The following is a 14382-nucleotide window of genomic DNA, read 5'->3' on the forward strand; positions in this document are numbered from 1 at the left end:
CCAAATCAGACCAAATCAGATGGTTGTTCTGAACTTTTTAGCTTTAAATAAACTTGGCTAAGGTTATAAGGTTTGGGCCCAAACCTTGGGCTAAGGTGGTATCCTGGCAAGCCAATGTGTTGTAGTGAACGCTGGATTAGGACTCTGAGAGACCAGGCTTCCAATTCCATGGAAATCTACTGGATGGTCTTAAGCAAGTCACACATATCAACCTCAGAGGAAAACTGTGGCAAACTCTGAACAAATCTAGTCAAGAAAATTCTGTGATAGGGTTTCCATAAGCTGGAAAAAGAAAGGTTGTTGTTGCAGCAGGAATCTACAACATTACTGTTATAGAGCTGACAAACCACCTGCTACATTCACTGGATAGAACAAATGGAACTACACAAGCACAATACCACAACTCTGAAACAGTTCAGCAATAGTGTTAAAAGTCAATGATAGTTGGCACATAATTATGTTAACAAGCCCCTCATCCCTCTCTTTATAAAGATCAAAGTGATTAAGAACAAATCAATCACAGATGCAAGGTTTTTAACAGCCATTTGTGTATTCAGTTTACAACTAAGCCACATCACACACTAAAAATGTGAAATTAGGTGTGCCTAGTTTCCTCTTTACACCAAATGAGAGCACGGAAAAGGTTTCTTCAGTACAGTTTTTTTCTATGCTCGGGATATCTGATTTTCTTTTCTTTGTGGTCTATGCATCAAGCACATGGGTCTTGCATCTGTGCAAGAGACATTGTTTAGAACCTTTTAGGTAGCGAAGTTTTGGCAGTAACTGCCTTCTTTCCCTAATAGACATTCTCCAGGCAACATTTTCTCAGTTTCAGTTCTTCATACACATTAATGGTAGCTATGTTTCCCTCATCTTTGTGGTAACCATATACAGTTCTTGGAGAGTTGCTTATCCGCAGCTAGAGACTTAGAGGCACGTGTCTTCTCAAAGTTGCCCTTTAAACAGTACAAGAATAATCCCTTCAGGATGGACACTGTGCCTCCTTTTGTCAGAGCTGCCCATAATACCTATGCCTGTTGAATTGGCTAGGATTTTACTTTCCCAAGACAGAGAGAACAGCACATAACACTATAGTCCCAATCCCCAAGACAGTGCTCATTCTTGAGAGATTGATTTGCAACAGTCGACATTTAGGCTGCTTACTTTCATATTGCAGTCCACACAGATCAGAGGTTGCTCAGATTTGCAAAAAAAGCAAGACCTCTTTTAATTCGGGGTATTTCCCTTCAGTCTTTCAATGGCCCCTGGAGTTTTTAGGGAAGTCATGGTAATGGCAGTGCACTTCATCAACAGGGCATTCTGTTCTTTCCATAGGTTGACTGGGTCCTGGTTGCCACATCCAAGATCCAGTTCCATCATGCTATGTGCTCTGCCTTCTCTCACACCATGGTCTATGTGTGAGTCATGAGAAATTCCACTTGGTTTCCACTCAGAACATCAAACTCATAGATGCCTGTGTATCCTTATAGGTTCTGCTCATTCTACCTCAACAAAGCAGTTTGCATATGCAGCTGGAGGTGTTTTGTAATCTTACAAGAGTTCAGCATGGTGTCTGCCATTTAGACTCTGCTCAGTCACATGGTGTCAACTCTGTCAGTGCTTCCTTGTGTAAGACTATGCATCCATTACAACTGGTTTCTCCAGCAAGGAGATGTCCAATTTAGCCATGCCAATCTGTTTTACTCTGCCGGTTTCCCTTTGTTTCCATCTCTGATGGTAGACACACATTCCCACTCTGCTATGGGACATGCCATTTCTCCCCCTCTCCAGTCAACAATCACAACAAAGGCCAGGGACACTTGGAAAAAGCTCTCTACATCAACATTTTGGAACTCCTCTGTTTTCAACACATGCAAGGTCGCCTTCTTTGCAGGGAGATGGTTCTAATACAAACCAACTATCACAGTTGTGTGGTATGTCAGCAAAGAGGCTCACACAATGCCTCTCATGCTGGCTTATTTAACTTTTCCTGTGGCACTGGTGCCTTCAACATAAGATTCATCTCATTGCAGGTTACATGGTGGGAGTCCAAAAAGTCCTGACAGACTGCATTTCAAAACAGGTTATTTTGCAGGTGGGACTCTGTAGGTGGACCTGTTTGCAACACTGCCTTGATTTTACAGCAGGTGAAGAAGGGATGACAGAGGGAGATGCATTCCTGTTTCATTGATCAAGGATATTTCTTTACATATTCCCTCCATTTCCACTCCTGACCAGGGTGATCTCCAAGATCAGAAGAAATTGTGCGAACTGCATCCTGACACCATGGTGGCTTAGACAAGTGTGCTTCCCATCCTCCCAACTTTCCCTGGATTCCTACAAACTCGCTTTATGGGAAAATATGGTTTAGATGAAAGACAATAGGCTTGTCCTACACCTGGAGGTCCACAGCCTGAACCTCACAGCATGGAGGATAGATATGTGGCGTCATCATACAGAATTTATTCCATTCTATTGGGAGCTATAAAGCCTTCTACACACATTTCCTACAGTCACAAATGGCCTGCTTTTGTAGCCTATGCCAGTGATCAGCACTTTGATCACTTTTATTGTTTCCTGTGCCGTGTGCTCTCATTCTTACTGGCACTCCTTGACGAAAGACTGCAATTTTCTTCTTTCAGAGTATACTTAGCAGTGATTTTGTCTCAGAAGGGCTTTAGAATCATAGAGTTGGAAGAGGTCACAAGGGCCATCAAGTCCAACCTCCTGCCATGCAGGAAATCTAAATCAAAGCATCCCCGACAGATGGGCATCCAGCCTCTGTTTAAAGACCTCTAAGGAAGGAGACTCCACTACACTCCGTGTTCCACTGTCGAACAGCCCTTACTGTCAGGAAGTTCCTCCTAAGGTTGAGGTGGAATCTCTTTTCCTGTAGCTTGCATCCATTGCTCCGGGTCATAGTCTCTGGAGCAGCAGAAAACAAGCTTGCTCCCTCCTCAATATGACATCCCTTCAAGTATTTAAACAGGGCTATCATATCACCTCTTAACCTTCTCTTCTCCAGGCTAAACATCCCCAGCTCCCTAAGTTGTTCCTCATAGGGCATGGTTTCTAGGCCCTTCACCATTTTAGTCGCCTTCCTTTGGACATGCTCCAGTTTTTTCAATATCCTTTTAAAATTGTGGTGCCCAGAACTGTACACAATATTCCAGGTGGGGCCTGACCAGAGCAGAATAGAGTGGCACTATTACTTCCCTTGATCTAGACACTATCCTTCTATTGATACAGCCTAAAGTCGCATTGGCCTTGTTAGCTGCTGCATTGCACTGTTGACTCATGTTCAATTTCTGGTCTACTTGTTTATTATTATTATTATTATTATTATTATTATTATTATTATTATTAATTTTATTTTTTTCCATAAAATCCATACATTACTCATACAAAGACAAAAATATAAAATTAAATATCTTACACAATTTAAACAAAAAAGAAAAACCACACTCAAACATTACATGTTACATAACAGTTAACAAAACAAAACTTCCTTTCCTTTACTGCGGTTATTATTTATCACCAGATATCCTGGATAGCATGACCTTCAGTAACATCATTTTCATCACAAATTCTCATTGTTTATATCTTATTGACAGATATAAACATTTCTCTTATTATTCCTCTTATTGTCCTCATACCATGTTATATCTTCTGAATCTTCCTTTTTTCTCTTACAATTTTATTCTATCTTTCTAACTGTGGTATTGTGCTTATTTTTCAAATGCTGTTACACCGTTTGCACCTTTTTCAGTTTTCAAATACTTAATGATTGGTAGCCATTCATTTCTATATTTATCTAAATTCTTGTCTCTCAATAAACATGTCAGTTTATCTAATTCCATTATTCGTATATTTTCAAAAGCCATTCTTGTAATGTCAGTTCATCACTACCTTTCCATTTTTTAGCTATTACAGATCTTGCTGCAATCAGTAAATAAAATATAATTTCCCCATATTTTGCTTCTACATCATCTTTCAACATTCCTAACAGATATATTTTTGGTTCCATTTTAATCTTTATATTCATCATTTTCTCTAATTCATTATGAATTTTATTCCAAATTTTTTTTAACCCGAGGACATTCCCACCACATGTGCATCATATTACCCATTTTTTTACGGCAGTTCCAACATTCACCTTTATTTTTATTTTTTGTATATTTTAAATATTCTCTCAGGTGTCAGGTACCACCTGAATTGTATCTTACAATAATGCTCTCTAATACCATAGCTTAGTGTGTGTTTTATCCTTTTTTTTCCATTTCTTCTCCTGTTCTTCCAGTTGTATGGGTTGTCCAAAATCATTTGCCCAACTTATCATATACAGTCGCGCCTCGCCATATGCTGCCTTTTTATAGGTGGCTTTGAGCACAGGTGCTCAAAGCCGCCGGCGCGCGCAAGGCGGAAGGGGCGGCGTGTCCCATTCAATTGAATGGGCCCGCACGCCTGTTGCGCCCCCCGCGCGCCTGCACCGCCACGCCGCCACGCACGAGCCCCATTGTTTCCAATGGGGCTCGAGCATAGGCGGAATTCGCCTTACGCGGAGGGATCCGGAACGGATCCCCCGCGTAAGGCGAGGACCCACTATTTTGTTTAATAGGTTCTTGTTCCATTCCAGGCTTAGTAATAATTTGTACAATTTGGAGATGATATGTTGATTTTCACTGATTAAAAGTTTTTTTGAGTTCCATTTCTTCTTTCTCAATTTGAAATTTATTTTGATCAGTTGTAAACCTCTTATATATTTGTCTGTATAGGAACCAATTGTTATCATATCCTTCTTGTAGTAGTTCTTCCATTGTTCTAATTCTATCTTTTCCATTTTCCATTATGAAAAGATCTTTGTATGTGGGCCAGCTATCTTGTTTTATTCTTTCTCTAGCGAAGAAGGCTTCATTGGTTGAGGTCCATCTTGGTACAGTATTCCTTTTATAAGTTTGTTTTTATACTTTAACCATATCTTTAATAGATTTTTACGGACATAGTGGTCGTTAAATTGTTTATTTACTTTAACTTTATCATACATCATATATGCATGCCAACCATATAATAAATCAAAACCTTCCAGTTGTAACACTTTTTCTTCTTCTATTCTAATCCATTGTTTGATCCAATCCAAACAGCATGCATGATAGTAAATTTTCAAATTTGGTATATCCAATCCTTCTTTCTCTCTTGTTTCCTGCAGGGTTCTCATCTTTATTCTGGGCTTCCTCTTATTTCAAATGAAGTTTGATAAATCTTTTCCCCATATTTTGAAAGGCACATTGTTTGATATTATTGGGAGTGATTGGAATAGATATAATATTTTGGGTAGGACATTCATCTTTATGGTGGAAATTCTTCCCATCCATGATATATTCAGTGTCGACCATTTTTTAAGATCCTTTTTAATTTCCCGCCACATTGTCTTATAACTGTTTTTGAATAATTCAGAGTTCTTTGTTGTTATGTTTATTCCTAAATATTTTACTATTTCTTTTATATTGAATCCTGATTTTCCCATAAATTCTTCTTGTTGTAGCACCAAGTAGACCAATTTCTGGTCTACTTGGACTCCCAGATCCCTTTCATATGTAGTTTCATTCAGCCAGGTGTCCCCCAACCTATATCTGTGCATTTTATTTTTCTGCCCTAAGTGCAATACCTTACATTTCTCCGTGTTGAATTTCATTTGTTAGCTTTGGCCCAGTTTTCTAGTCTGTTCAGGTCATTTTGAATCTTGATTCTGTCCTCTGGAGTATTAGCTACTCCTCCTAATTTGGTGTCATCTGCAAATTTGAAAAATATCCCCCCAATTCTGTCATCCAAGTCATTGATAAGGATATTGAATAACACTGGGCCCAGGATAGACCCCTGTGGGACCTCACTGGTCACTTCTCTCCAGGATGAAAATAACCATTGTTGAGCACCCTTTGGGTTCAGCCGGTCAACCAGTTACAAATCCATGTAACAGTTACCTTGTCTACCCCACATTCCACTAGTTTGTTCGCAAGAATGTCATGGAGAACCCTGTCAAAAGCCTTACTGAAATCAAGATATACTATATCCACAGCATTCCCTTCATCTACCAAGCTGGTAATTTTATCAAAGAAAGTGATAAGATTTGTCTGGCATGACTTCTTTCTCTGAAACCCATGTTGACTTTTTGTGCTTATGGAATTACCTTCAAGATGTTCACAGACTCTCTATTTAATGATCTGTTCTAGAATCTTTCCTGGTATTGATGTCAGACTAACTGGACGATAATTATTGGGATCCTCTTTTCCCCCGTTTTGAAGATGGGGACAATGTTTGCCCTCCTCCTGTTCTCCAGGAGTTCTCAAAGATTATTGCCAATGGCTCCGATATTACATTAGCCAGCTCTTTTAAGTCCTTTAAGTCCTCCTTCTCTCTGCCCACTACAAAGGAGTTCTTCAAGGGCTTTCAAAGCCTCTACCTTTGCCTGCCACAACCTGCCCCACGATAGAGCTTGTTGTTTGTCCCAGCACAGCTTGTCCATCTTCCCTTTGAGCCTATGGCATCTATTCCACTGGAACTTCTTTCCTGTAAGGTCATTTTTCTCATCTTGATTACTTCAACTCAAGTGGGGGAACTTTGTTATTGCCCCCATCCCCACCTCATTTGGTGTAGATAATAGGTGGTATGAAGACTAGACATTTCCTCTCTCCTGAAGGTGGTCTGGACTTTTACCTGTCTCAGGATATTATTCTTCCAGGTTTTCCCCCCTAACCCTTCCTCTTAGCTGGAACATTCCCTCCACTTTCTGGATGTTCAAAGAGTCTTGTCCTTTTGTATATCCCATCCTGACTTCTTCCACAAGTCTTCTTGACTGTTTTTGTTCTTCTGGTGCCAGGAAGGGTCAAAAAAAATTCTCCTCAAACATTTTCCAAGTGGGTTGTTTGCATTATCACCCTACTATAGAATATGGCTCGCCTAGCTCTGGGAGATCACATAAAGAGCCATTCTATAAGGGCTACTGCTATGTCCTCATTCTTTTGGAAGGACCTTCTTCTGGGGGTCTGTTGATCCATGACTTGGGTGCACTCCTCTACATTTATCCAGTACTGTACTATCATCAGGACACGAGGGCTCAAGCTGATACAGTTTTTGGCAGGGCCATTATGTCATCAGTCTTCAACTGATGCATCTCTCTGCTCAGGTGAGTGAGCTGGCTAGTTAATACCATATGTGTGATGCACAGAGACCATGAAGGAGGAGGAAAAGTTGCTTACCTGTAACTGATGGTTATCAGTGCATTTACACAATTCACACTTTCTCTTCTTCTTGACACACGTTTTTCATGCTGCCACTGTGTCGAACTAATTGGAACTGAGAAAATGGTGCTGGGGTATGTCTATTAAGGAGGGTTGAGCCAGTACCAGAATTTTTCTAGCACGAAGGTTCTGGACAGTATGTCTACACAGGCATAAGATCCATGGGTGGCATGCGCAGACATCAGTTACAGGTAAGCAACTTGTCCTATTTTTTTTTTTTTTTAGCTTCTTGGGTTGCATTTACATCTACTCTCTCACAGATATAGTAGATTACACTAGCAGTTATCAACCTTGTATCTTCACTTATCATCCAAGCAACAGTTTTTTTCAAGACATTTCATTTTCATTTCAGCACCTCTTCACTTACAAACATGAAATTCTTTTGAAATTTAACAAGGCTAGGTATGAACATCTGAACTGAGTGCTGTATCTGGAATTTTGTTGCTCTCATTCTAGAAGTAGAATGTTACAGTTTTACATTGGGTCTATAGCTTAGTTGCATAAATTGATTTATTAAGCAGATTTTTGAATGTAGGCCTACAAATTGAAACAAGGTCCTGAGTATGAGAGAGCCAGCATGACATAGTAGTTTGAGTGTTGGACTACAACTTTGGTGACCAGGATTTAATTCCCAGTTTGGCCATGAAAACCCATTGAGTGACGACAAGTCGCATGCTCTCAGCCTCAGGGGAAGGCAATGACAAACCTACTCTGAACAAATCTTGCCAAGAAAACTCTTAGGGTTGCCATAAGTTGGAAATGACTTGAAGGCACACAACACACACACTGAGTATGCACTCAGATTTCTTAGCAGTGTATTCTGAGAGCAAAATCTCTAGAAACCCATGCTTTAATAGAGTAGCTACCAGAAAAGTGATGCAGTGCCAGCAAACATGTAAAAGGGTGTTTTTAAGATTATACAGAAGGAGGGCTGTCTTTGTAAAGAAAACAGACAATTAAAAATGTTAGCTGCTTACTGCTGTTTTATCTAGATCAGCCTCTCTGATTGGGAGTTAGTACACTGTTATCATAATACCAGTACTGTACCTGTAATGGCATTACATCACAACATAAGTGGGTGAACAGAGGTAGTTGGATAAACCTACCCCCTGCCTATGAGGAATGGCAGGGAATGACCTGCTATAGTACAGGGGGGTTTCAATAGATGTGTGCCTCTGATCCAGCTTCTGAAGAGGCAAAGCACACGCAACATCTTCACATCTTTGTAAAAAATGACCACACATTACAACAGCCTAGATCACAGCAATCAAAGAGAAGGGGACCTAGAGGTGAAAAATGATCGGTGGACGCCTATCTAAGATTTCCCATAGAGATTCTAACAGCTCTTCTTTGGAGGTGTGTATTCCACTTTTCGTTTCCATTAAAACAATTACAATGTTCTATGGCCATTGGTTCATGAGACTTGGAACGGTTGGGAAACTTCCCCAACCTGTGAGGACTTACTGTTCATTAACATGCTGGGGGTAGGGGGTGAGGGGTGGATTCAAAGGAAGGAAAAGAACAAGATAGTATACTTCTTGCCCCAAACCTTATGATGTGAATTCTACTTAGGAATAGCAGAGGGTAATGCCAAGCCTTGCTTCACTTAGAAAACAGACATGCCCCAACAATCCTCCATGATTCATTTCAGTTGATCCTGGATTGGGGAGGAACCTTTCAGTGTTGTTGGCAATACATTTTCAGTCCCAGATCTCAGCAGTGAGCCAAAAAACCAAAAAGGGAAGTCAATGGATGTCTACTTCTGGTTACCCCCCCCCCAGTTTTTAAATCCCTATTTGGATGCAGTGGAGTGTGTTTGCAAGTAGTACTACAGTGAAATCCTCTAGCTCAGTGATGGCAAACCTCTGGCACACGTGCCAGAGGTGGCACTCAGAGCCCTCTCTGTGGGCACATGTGCTGTCACCCCAGCACAGAGTTTGCCAGAATTTTACTAGAAACCCAGATGGGCACGGCACTTTGTAATAAATAAGTGGGTTTTGGGTTGCAGTTTGGGCACTCGGCCTCCAAAAGGTTCACCATCACTGCTCTAGCTGCTCTGTAGGAGAAAAACATTTCGTTGGAGAATCTCTCTCTCACTCTAGTCTGTGTGAGAGAGAGAGAGAGATTATTTGCAATTATATTTCAACTTTCCTCCAGCGATCTCAGGATGGCATAGATGACTTTCCTCCTGAATACTTTTAACTACACAATAATCTAGTGAGATAGATTAAGAGATAACTAAATTTTTCATGGTAAGTAAAATTAAAAGAACCCTTAATTGGTTCATACAAATTCATACAGGAAACAATTAATTTGCAAATTTTGGTAAAAACCTAACATTCTTACATTTCTGGAACTGAGTCAAAGTAGTTTAGGAGATTTGGATAGATTGGCTGTAAAACTATGGCGTCAATCCAATCAATAGTCTCAGAATAGACCCAATGGATCAATAAAACTTATGTTTTAACTAATGTTATTTGTTATATTTTAATCTGCTGCTGTTCCCTGCCTCAATCCATGGGGAAAAGTGGGTAAGAAATAAACGACTACTGCTGCTGCTACTACTATTACTTCTTCTTGACTTACTTGACCGGACGAACCCAAAGGGTGCTCAACAATGGCACCTTTTCATCCTGGAGAGAAGTGACCAGTGGAGTCCCACAGGGCTCTGTCCTGGGCCCAGTACTGTTCAACATCTTTATCAATGACTTGGAGGACAACATTGGGGGAATACTTATCAAATTTGCAGATGACACCAAATTAGGAGGAATAGCTAATACTCCAGAGGACAGGATCAAAATTCAAAATGACCTGAATAGACTAGAAAGCTGGGCCACAGCTAACAGAATGAATTTCAACAGGGAGAAATGTAAGGTACTGCACTTAGGGCGAAAAAATGAAATGCACAGATATAGGATGGGGGACATCTGGCTTAAGGAGACAACATGTGAAAGGGATCTAGGAGTCCAAGTAGACCACAAGTTGAACATGAGTCAACAGTGTGATGCGGCAGCTAACAAGGCCAATGCTATTTTAGGCTGCATCAATAGAAGTATAGTGTCTAGATCAAGGGAAGTAATAGTGCCACTATATTCTGCTCTGGTCAGGCCCCACCTGGAATATTGTGTCCAGTTCTGGGCGCCACAATTCAAAAAGGACATTGAGAAACTGGAGCGTGTCCAAAGGAGGGCGACTAAAATGGTGAAAGGTCTGGAAACCATGCCCTATGAGGAACGCCTCAAGGAGCTGGGTATGTTTAGCCTGGAGAAAAGAAGGTTAAGAGGTGATATGATAGCCCTGTTTAAATATTTGAAAGGATGTCATATTGAGGAGGGAGCAAGCTTGTTTTCTGCTGCTCCAGAGACTAGGACCCGGAGCAATGGATGCAAGCTGCAGGAAAGGAGATTCCACCTCGACATTAGGAGGAACTTCCTGACAGTAAGGGCTGTTCGACAGTGGAAGACACTTCCTCGGAGTGTAGTGGAGTCTCCCTCCTTGGAGGTCTTCAAACGGAGGCTGGATGGCCATCTGTCGGGGATGCTTTGATTGGATTTCCTGCATGGCAGGGGCTTGGACTGGATGGCCCTTGCAGTCTCTTCCAGCTCTGTGATTCTATGATTCTTCTTACCTATTGACATGTTCGGCAATTGATTCAATTCATCTAACTCTAGTTGGGACTAGTAATAGGATTTAGCCCCCAAAGTGGGCAAGAATGTTAGCTGAAATTATGCTAAGGATAGTTTTTTATTTTGTTGGTCATTATTTCACATGGATTTCAATAGTTTCTACAACTTTCTGGAGTCCTCCAGATTTTGTGAGATCCATGTGGGTGGGTATAGAGAGGGAGAAAGGAAAGGTGGGGTGGATGAGAATGGTGTTTTCAAACAGTCATGGACCTGTTTTCTTCTCTACTAAGCTCTAAAGATGAAGGTAGACTCTTATTCATTGGTAGTCTTTAACCAGAAGTTAAATGGCCATTTTCCAGGAGTGTTTTAGGTGTCATTCCTGCATGGCAGGGAATTAAACTACATGGCTATTTGCAGCCCCTTCCAATTCTGTGAATCTGATGTTCAGGAAGTACACTTTAATTTGCTTAAAGTATGTCTTTTCTAGTGAAGACAAGAAAGGCATTGTAGGGAAATGTAAGATGAGGGAGAAATATGATACTAGGACAAAATGATCATTCCTCTACTTAGTCTAGTACAGCTTGTTCCAAGCTGGTGTCTTCCAGAAGCATTGAACTACAACTACAACCATAGCCATTATGTAGCCACCATAAGCATTATGAAAACTGATTGTAATGCACACACTCCCACAATCAAATAAAAGAGGCATATCCAAAGCATAATGGCAACTGGTCTTTGTGGAGAGAAAACCAATTTGCAGCTCTGGGTGAGATCTAAAGAAACGCTTTAGGCACTTGCAACAGTTTGTATATGTTCAATTAGATTTTTCATTTTGCCTTTGAACAGTAAGTACTGTGTCATATCAAAATGCTTTTGAGATTCCCCTTCATTTTAAAAGTGCTTTGCCATATTGTCTGTTTTTCTATGGGCGAACAAACACGAATCTTCACTCTTCTTCAGATCTTGGCCTGTGGCATTATTTGTTCCATTTCTGATTGTACTAACGTGTTTTAATAAAATCATAACAAGATCTTGGGCTGGAGTAGAGAGACTATAGTTTAAATGAGTTGGAAGAAGAAAAAGGAATGAGATTGGTACTTTTTAAAATATCCTCAGTGTAAGCATAAACATAACACGTTACTCTAGGAGTGGGAAACCTGTGGCCTTCCAGATGTTGTTTGACCACAACTCCCAACAGCCCTAGCCAGGCTAGCCAATTATGGGGAATGTTGGGAATTGTAGTCCACCAATATCTGTGGGCTAAGAACATGCAAGTCTCTCTGTAACAGGTAACATATTAATTCCTTGCTATGTGCTGTATACACACATTTTGTCCCCACTTTCACCTCTGGTCAAACAGGTTTTATAGGTTCCTGAAGCAATGGAAAAACCCTGCACAGCTAGATTACAGGGGCTCAAAAGCTGCATGAGGGCCCCATTCCCACTGGGCTATGAAGCGACGAATCTTGCTGCGAGTCTGGCTTGGATCGAGTTCCCGAGTCGTATTCAAATCACGTCCATCATTCCCATTACAAAAGGGAGCAGACGGACTCGGTTTTTCTTGACCCATGTTCTCGTTCCCATTGATATTTTTCCATTGTATTTTGATGTGGACTTTTTTGCCCCCCATTCCCATTGCCTATCTTGAACGTTTTTCTTTTCTTTTTTAAACTGTCAATCAAGCGCTTAGGCAATTAGACATCAAAGTGACGTCGGTTGCTTCGATGCATTTTGACACAGGCTATTTTTGTTCCCCATTCCCATTTGCGTCTTTCAAACCTGTTTTTCTGGTTTATTTGAGTTTTTTTAGCTGTCAATGGATCGCTGAAGCCCCTGAACACTTGGGCAGCTAGGCGTCATTGTGAGGGGAAGAAGAAGAGGAGGAAGAGGAGGAGGAAGAAGAAGAAGGGGGAAGAAGAGGGAGCTGGCTTGGTGGCTATAGAATTTGAGGAGACAGTCTGGCCATGCAAACCCACTGGGAGACATTGGGCAAGACATACTCACTCAGCCTCGTAGGGGAAGGTAAAGACAACCTCCCCCTGAAGAAACTTGCCAGGGAAACTCTGCAGGGTCGCCATAAGTCTGAAAGGAGTTGAAGGCACACAACAACAACAACAACTGAAGAGGAAAAGGAAGGGGAAGGAGAAAGGAGGAGAAGGAGGACAATAAGAGAAAGAAGATAAAAAAGAAGAGGAGGAAGAGGGGAGCAAGAAGAGGAGGAGGAAGAAGAAGGGAGGAAGAGGGAAGGAAGACATGAGGAAGAGGAACAGGAAGAAGAAGAAGAGCATCCTGGCTCAAGGCTATGACATTCTGGGAGTCGGAGTTTGTTGTGGGCCCAACTCCCAGAATTCCATAGCCTAGAGCCAGGAAAGAGTGAAAGTGGTGCCAAACCGGGTGATTTGTCCAGTGTAGATACAGCCTAAGTCTCTCTGCCTCCCTCTCTTTGGGGCCCCTTTACCCCAGCCTAGCTACAAGCCTGCTACACACATGATCGCTTCCTGCACCACCGAAGAAAGGCTACGCGAACAGGAAAATGGCACCGGGAATGCCAGGAAAGAGAACAAAGCGGGTGACACCCCCAGACCAGCTCCTTTAACATTGGTCCTCCCATCCCAAAATACCCCAATCGGACACCCAATGTTCCCATTAATTTACCCCGGATCAGACACAGTCCCTGGAAAAAGAACTGCTGAAAAAATGGTGTCAGGATAACCTGGGTTATCCATTGCTGATTCGGGTTTTTGCTAGAGAAATTGATAAAAGTAGGATCAAACACAAATTCAAATGGGAACGATTTTCCTTAAACTAGGATCAAAAGCAAGTTCAAATGGGAACAATGTCCCTATAATCCAATTCTTGATTTGCTTTATAGCCCAATGGGAATGGGGCCGAGATTCCTAACAAATCTCTGTCTGAAGGTAACTATCATCTCCTGGCTTGATAGTCTTTCTGCTGTCCTTCATCTATCTTTATTGTTGTGTGCTATCAAGCTACTTTCAGAGGTTTTGACAGAAAAGTACTATATAAATGCTGCCTGGGAAATCTTTGATTGAATGATAGTTGAAAAAAAATCCTCCCAAATTGTCTCTAAAAATGCCTCTGTGTGTGTGTGTGTGTGTGTTGTGTGCCTTCAAGTCATTTCTGGCTTATGGCAACTCTGAAGTGAATCTCCCCCCAGCAAGTTTCTTCAGAGGGAGTATGCCATTGTCATCCTCTGAGGCAGAGAGAGTGTGACTTGCTTAAGGCCACCCAGTGTTTTGTGGCAGTGCTGGGGATTGAAACCTGGTCTCCAGAGTTATAGTCTAGCATTCAAACCACTATGCCACTCTGGCCCTCTCCCTCATCTATGAACCCACAGATCCATAATAAAGATATTATGATGTCACAGAGACTGTTGTAGCATGTCTGATGCAATCAGACAAGAGCAATCAGTTCCTTTAAAAAAGAAAAGACAAGGAAAA

This window comes from Sceloporus undulatus, chromosome 1, assembly GCF_019175285.1.
Source record: "Sceloporus undulatus isolate JIND9_A2432 ecotype Alabama chromosome 1, SceUnd_v1.1, whole genome shotgun sequence".
NCBI classification, from domain to species: Eukaryota; Metazoa; Chordata; class Lepidosauria; order Squamata; family Phrynosomatidae; genus Sceloporus; species Sceloporus undulatus.